This window comes from Notamacropus eugenii, chromosome 6, assembly GCF_028372415.1.
Source record: "Notamacropus eugenii isolate mMacEug1 chromosome 6, mMacEug1.pri_v2, whole genome shotgun sequence".
NCBI lineage: Eukaryota > Metazoa > Chordata > Mammalia > Diprotodontia > Macropodidae > Notamacropus > Notamacropus eugenii.
The window spans coordinates 337,489,064-337,495,805 of record NC_092877.1 but is presented as its reverse complement, the minus strand read 5'-3'; positions in this window follow the sequence as shown (position 1 = coordinate 337,495,805).

Here is a 6,742-nt window from a genome sequence, read left to right as displayed (position 1 = left end):
TTGATGGGTTGAGGTGTTGTTGATACATAGCCTCATGTGTCACTGATGCTTGCTAATTTATGTAATAAATGAAAAAAGACTACAGCATTTTAACATGTGCACATCTGGAAAATGGTTTTATATATATATATATATATATATATACACACACACACACACACACACACACATACACACATATATATGTCTATCTACATATCTACATGTATCTCTCTATCTAGGTATATAGATAGAACAAGAAATCGATTGATTGATAGATAGATCTATCTCAGTTCCTTCAACTCCTAATCTAGTCCTTTCCATAATGCCATGATAATATTCACATACACATAAGCACAAACATGTGCACACACATACACATATTGTAGCATGTGTGCATCTGGAAGACAGCAATAAATAAATTTATGTGTTTTGATAAATAAACATATATACCTACATATTTCTATATGTGAATATTATCATAGCATAATGGAAAACACTGGGTTAGGAATGGAAAGACTTGATATTGACTTCTGGCTCTGCCACTTAGTATCTTATGAACTTTAGGCAAATCCCATAATCTTTCTGGAGCTCAGTTTCTTTATTTATAAAAGTGAAGGAGCTGAACTGGATGATCCGTAAGGTCCGTTTGAAGCAATTCTCAAGCTCTCATCTTGAAAATCATCACAGAATTTGAGCACTTTAAAAAACAGCAAAGCTTCTTTGAAATGGATTTTGAAGAACAGGTGGATGATTGGAACAGGAGTATGACTTGTATATTGGACCGAGGGAAAGCACAGCCGAGAATTCGAGTATGCTGACTGTGGTTTGAAATCTCAGCTCCACTATTTTTGATCTGTGTGACCTTGGCTAGGGCTCTTTATTTACCTCAGTGGGCTTTGGTTTTCTCTTCTATAAAATGAAGGGGTCAGACTAAATGCCTTATAAGGTCCCTTTTGGCTCCAGACCCATGATCCTAAGAATCAGCCATAGCCTGTTCACTTGTTAAATATCTCTGTTTTAAGGCACTGTAACCTCAGCGAATGTTTGACTCGCTCTCTTCTGATTGTTGTTGGCAGCAGCCTTTCACAATTTGAATGACTCTACCCCATTTCACAAGAGGAACGTGCAAGGCTTCCCTTCCCTTCCCTTCCCTTCCCTTCCCTTCCCTTCCCTTCCCTTCCCTTCCCTTCCCTTCCCTTCCCTTCCCTTCCCTTCCCTTCCCATCTCTCCTAAAGCCATGCACTTATGCACTCTGAAGCCCATAGATTGAATAGAGAAGGGTCCCTGCCTAACTTCCACTCAATGACTGGTTTTGGACCTTCCTGGCTTTGAGTGAATGTCAATAGTAACAATTTCTCTTCCAAACAACAACCCTGAGGCTCCTGCCCCTCCCAGTATAATTTATCTATTTATTTTTTTTTTCTATTAAAGGGGTCATCCCCTTGACTACTTTTAAAGAGGTGAATGGGCATTAGCTTTCTTTAAGTGAGTACTTGAAAAGGCCTTAGCCTAAAAGGCCAAGGTCTCCCACTGCATCCTGGGCCATCTCCAGTCATCCTGATGAATACCTGATCACTGAATCCAGATGGCTCAGGAGGAGAAAGAGAGGCTGGTGACCTTGCACAGCCCTCCCTCACTCAAAACAAAGTCCAGTGCAAGTCATGTTATCATTTCTCTGATGTCATGGTCCTTTTTGAAAAGGACATATATATATAGATTTGTACCTACCCACCTGTCTGCTTTATCTTATCTTTCCATTATCTATCTATTAGAGATAGTATGAGTAATAGAAATTCAAAGAGCCCTAGGTTTGGAGACAAGAAACCTAGATTTTAAAGTTGGCTCTGACATCTTCTAGTTAATCTGAGCAGGTTATTCAACTCAATGAACTTCAGTTTACTCATTTGCAATATGGGGTTAATAACACTTGTACTACTTACCTCACAGGCTTGTTGTAAAGACAAAGGGGCTTGTTAGGTGGTGATGTGGATACTGCACTTTGCTTAGAGCCTAGAAGATTCATCTTCAAGAATTCAAATAAAGAGGTAGACAAGTGGATTAACTCTGTTTACCTTAGTTTCCTCTTCTATAAAGTGAACTAGAGAAGGAAATGGCAAACCCTGGTAGTATCTCTGCCAAGAAAACCCCAAATGGGGTTATGAAGAGCTTGAAATGCCCAAACAAGAACTAAACCCTTATCTTTGGTAGAAATGTGAGTTATTATTATCATCTCTGTATATATGCACTTATCCCTTAAATATGAGTTAAATAATGCATGTGTCATAAAATAAATACTCTTCCAAAGTCAGGAAAAATGAAGTTATTTAAAATGAAATAATAATAACTCACATTTGTATATGCAAAGCACTTCCTTCACAGTGATCCTATAAAGTAGGTAGTGTATTATAACCTTTATAGAGATAAGAAAACTGAGTCTCAGAGAGGCTATATGACTTCTCCAGCTGCTCAGCTAGTAAACCTCAAAGCCAAGGTTTTAACCAAAGTGTTTTGATGCAGAAAGTGGGGTGGGGGAAAGGATTTTTTCTGCTCCCTCATGGACCATACTCTTGGCAAAATGAGTTTTAGTTTTGAAATGTTGTATAAAACAATGATATTTGTTAGAAATTCCTGGGAGATTGTCTCCCCACCATCTCCCTCCCAATCTTGTTAAACCTATGGAATTGGGAAATCTGGCTCCCTTCTCTTATGTCCCTCCTAACTCTAAATTCACAGTCCTGTAGACTGAAACACCAATCATTTGATTTTCTAAGAACTTTCCTTTCCTAAGTGCTAAAGGCAAGGAAAATAAGTAGAACCAAATTCACACTTGGGCAGCCCTCCCTTAAAGCAGAGCCAAGAATCTTGAAGGATTTGAAAGGTTTCACATCTTCCCCAGACCTTGGCAGGCTGGCTCATCTGCAGGGAGACAGGAGCTCCCTTTGGCAAAATGGCCATTTTCCTCATATCAATCCCAATGTTTGCATTATTAAAACAGTGGAAGGTTAAGTCAAGAAGATATAGGTTTTATTTTGCCCTTTATGTACTTTCAAAATAGTTATCTTCTGAATTTTTAAAGAATCCAACTTTACTTTTCATTTATTATTAAAAAACTTTTTCTCTTTGTTTATTTTGGCTGAAAACAAGTAAAAATACTTTTGAATTAAGTACAAAGCCCTTTTGGGCAGTTACTAAAAGTTCACCTGTCATGTACTCTGAAGGTTACATAGTTGTTGCTCCTACTTTTGTTTCCCAAGCACAAAAGCATTTATGCAAATTGACTTCTCTAGATAGACTGTTTTGGAACAAAATCAGTGTCAAACAAAATCTAAGCAAGCTATTCATGTCACCTTGAATTCACTTGGTGTCTCAGTTTTCTCATCTGTAAAATGATCATAATTCTTGTAGTACCTAATTCAGGGTTTTGGTGAAGTTGTGGTGAAACTATAGCAAAGCACTTTGCAAACCCTAAAGCACTGAAGGAACTATTATTATTATTATTTCATAAAAGAATTGTCATCATTTAATGGAATTCTGATAGAAAGGGTCCTGGAAGAAGTCATCTTGTTTTTATCCTCTTCTATGTTTCATGGGCTATTGCCACAGGTAGGCAGCATGATTGCCATTTGTATTCATTGTACAAAAGTGTTACTTTGTAAACTCAACCTTTATAGGCTCAATGAAAGTTTTAATACAGCTCTGGGTACCAGATAGCCCAAGAGGGGTGATGCGCTCCTTGTTCTGTTCCCACAGGATTTTGGGAACCTCAGCCAGGCTTCTCTAGTCTGAAAATTTTCCACCCTATACAGAGTAGAGATTATGAGAATTTGGTAAAACAACATCAGTTAAAAATGTTGTTTTTACATTTTTATGGTTCGATGTTATATCAGCGAGGTCACAAAAAGTCAACTGAATGACTGAGCAGTAACAATGGGGAGGCTCTATCTGTCTTAATCCTCTGGTTCTAACAGTTTATTGGTTGAGTTTTCAAGGCTATTTTGGAGTCTTTATTTGCAGTATGAAGATTTGTTAACTCTCAGTCCATGAAAGATGAGAATCTTCTGGCACATAGGTCATGTCAGGTATTAGTTGGTTGGGAAATTTTTGTAGTTTGCTGTAACATTGTCCATATTCAGCTATTCCTTTCCCAGCTGATATCAATCTCTAACTTCGCACACTGTATTTCATTTGCATTTCTTAAGGATAATCCCTTTGAAATATTTGGTGGCAACCACTTGGTCTTGATTTAGCACCGTTCAGCCTTCCTTTTCCATAAACGAATGTGTGCTTCAGAGATTTGTTTATCTTCTCTGTCAACATTCTGTTGTTTGAATTTGTGAGGCTATTTCTTATTCTTCTATTTTTTCTAACTCTTCTTCCTGAAGACTTAAGTCTCTGGATAGCCGATAGAGGACATGACCCTTCCTTTTGGTACTTAGTAAGCCACTAAGTAGACGACATTCCAACAGAGTTACATGGATGAAAATCTCATCCCCTCTATATTTGGATTGTTTATACTCTCATTTTTATAAACTACTTAAAATAAATCTGTGATCTGAAGGAAAGTGGAGATGGAAACTCTAATATTTGAATCTTAACTAGTGAACTATGAACACAAATTCTGAGGTTCCCCAAGGAAGGAAGATTTAGTGAAACCTGGAATTCCTAGTTTTTATTATGAAGAATAAGCAGTTACTAAACTTTTTGAGTTCAGGAGCATTTTACACTCTTAAAAATTACTGAGGTCTCCCTAAGGAAAGTTTTGATGATATGAGTTCTATTGATCAATATTTACCATATTACACATTTAAAACATCATAGTGATATTTTGAAAATCTCCTTGGAAGATTGTTGGAGCACATGTTGAAAATATAACTTCTTGAAAAGTGGGATTTTAGACAATAAGTACATTTCAGAAAAAAATTAAGTAAATTGGTGACCATCTAATCTTCCTTTAATATAAAGGAGGCATTAGTGATAAATAATGAATAAATAAAATTAATAATAAAATAAACAAAATGAGAAATAAATGAAATAATCTATTTCTTCCAAGGTCAGAAAAACACCCAAATGCCCTGATTAAAGCAATTCATGTAAAAGTAAGGAGAGATGATGCCCTTCTGTGGAAGTGAAATTTTTAACTTGGTCTTGAAGAATGCTATAGAATCTAGGGGGTTGAGATGAGGAAACAAAGAACTTTAAGGAGGAGGGATAGCTAGTGAAGATACTCTGGAGTTGGGAGGTGCAGGGAGTAAGAGGACCCTTAGATAGTCTAGTGTCACTGGATTACAGAATACACTAGTGTGATTAAGCTGTAAGAACAGGGAAGGATGAAAAAGGGGCAATTTACAAAGGATTTTGAATGCTAAATATCTATTTTGTAAATATTCACTTATCAGATATCTATGCCATAACTGGTCAGTGACATATTTTAGTGAAAATCACCAAAATTTCATACATTTTATATACTTGTGGACTTTTCCCATCATTAACATAGAGGGCATATCTAAACACAGTTGATGAACATGTTGTCTGTTAAAACATTAATATATTTTTACTTGTTTCACAAGTATTCTGCGTATCTTGCTTACTGCAAAATCTATTTTCCTATTTTAAAAGTTATAGGCATATGGAAAGTGTTGATTCAAATACAACCAGCTGAGAGGGACCCCAAAGACTGCCATCTACTCTAACACATACCTGGGTAGAAATCCTCTCTTTACCATCCTCTACAGGCCCAGCTTTATCCATGAAGTCCTCTTTGAAAACTCCATTGGAGAGTCTTTCCTTCACCTCCCCTCCAGTTTCACCGATTACTTAGAACATTCCTATGGCTCCTCATATCCGTATCTCATTGTTGTTCAGTCATTTTTCAGTTCTGTCTGACTTTTTATCATCCCATTTTAGGGTTTTCTTGGCAAAGATGCTGCAGTGGTTTGCCATTTCTTCCTTCAACTTATTTTACAGATGTGGAAACTGAGGCAAACAAGGTTAAGTGACTTGTCCAGAGTCACACAGCTTCTAAGAGCCTGAGGCCATATTTTAACTTAGGAAGAGGAATCTTTCTTACTTCAGGTCCTGTGCTCTATCCACTGGGCCACCTAGCTGCCTTATATGACAGGTATTTCTGTATTTGTCAGGATAGCTCAATAGGCTCCATTGGTACCCATGTACTGTCATGTCTTGACTTTCACTTGAGACTATAATGTCTCCTTCTTTTTCAGCACCCATTCATAGTTACGGAAGTGTTCAAGTACTCCAAGAAATAAATGAACAAACAAACAACCCCCCTTGCCCCCGCCCCAAACCAAAAGGTTGGTTTTACATTTCAGAAGATCCAGGTTTGAGTCTTCCTCTAACATACCTTGGCTATGTGACCACAGACAAGCCATTTTACCTTTCGGTTTGCCCAGGTAACTTTTCTATGACTTAGATACAGATGAATCTTCCTTTCTGCATTGGTGGAGAGAGTCTCCACACTGGGAGTTGCCCTTACACATGAAATCAGAGACCCTGATTCCCATTCTCCCTCCTTCATCCACCAAAACCCACTAAAGAAGAAACACAAATCTATTTTTCAGTTAATTCAAATTTTTTTAAAAAATGTTTTTTAAAAGACTGTTTACATTTTAATGCTTCCAGAAAGTGATAGATTATGATTCCTCATAAAGACTCCATAAACCATTTTGGTAAATCCAGAAGAATTCGAATATTAAGCCATTTTTGTAATTTCACCGTACAGAAAGAATAACTAAGATTTAAT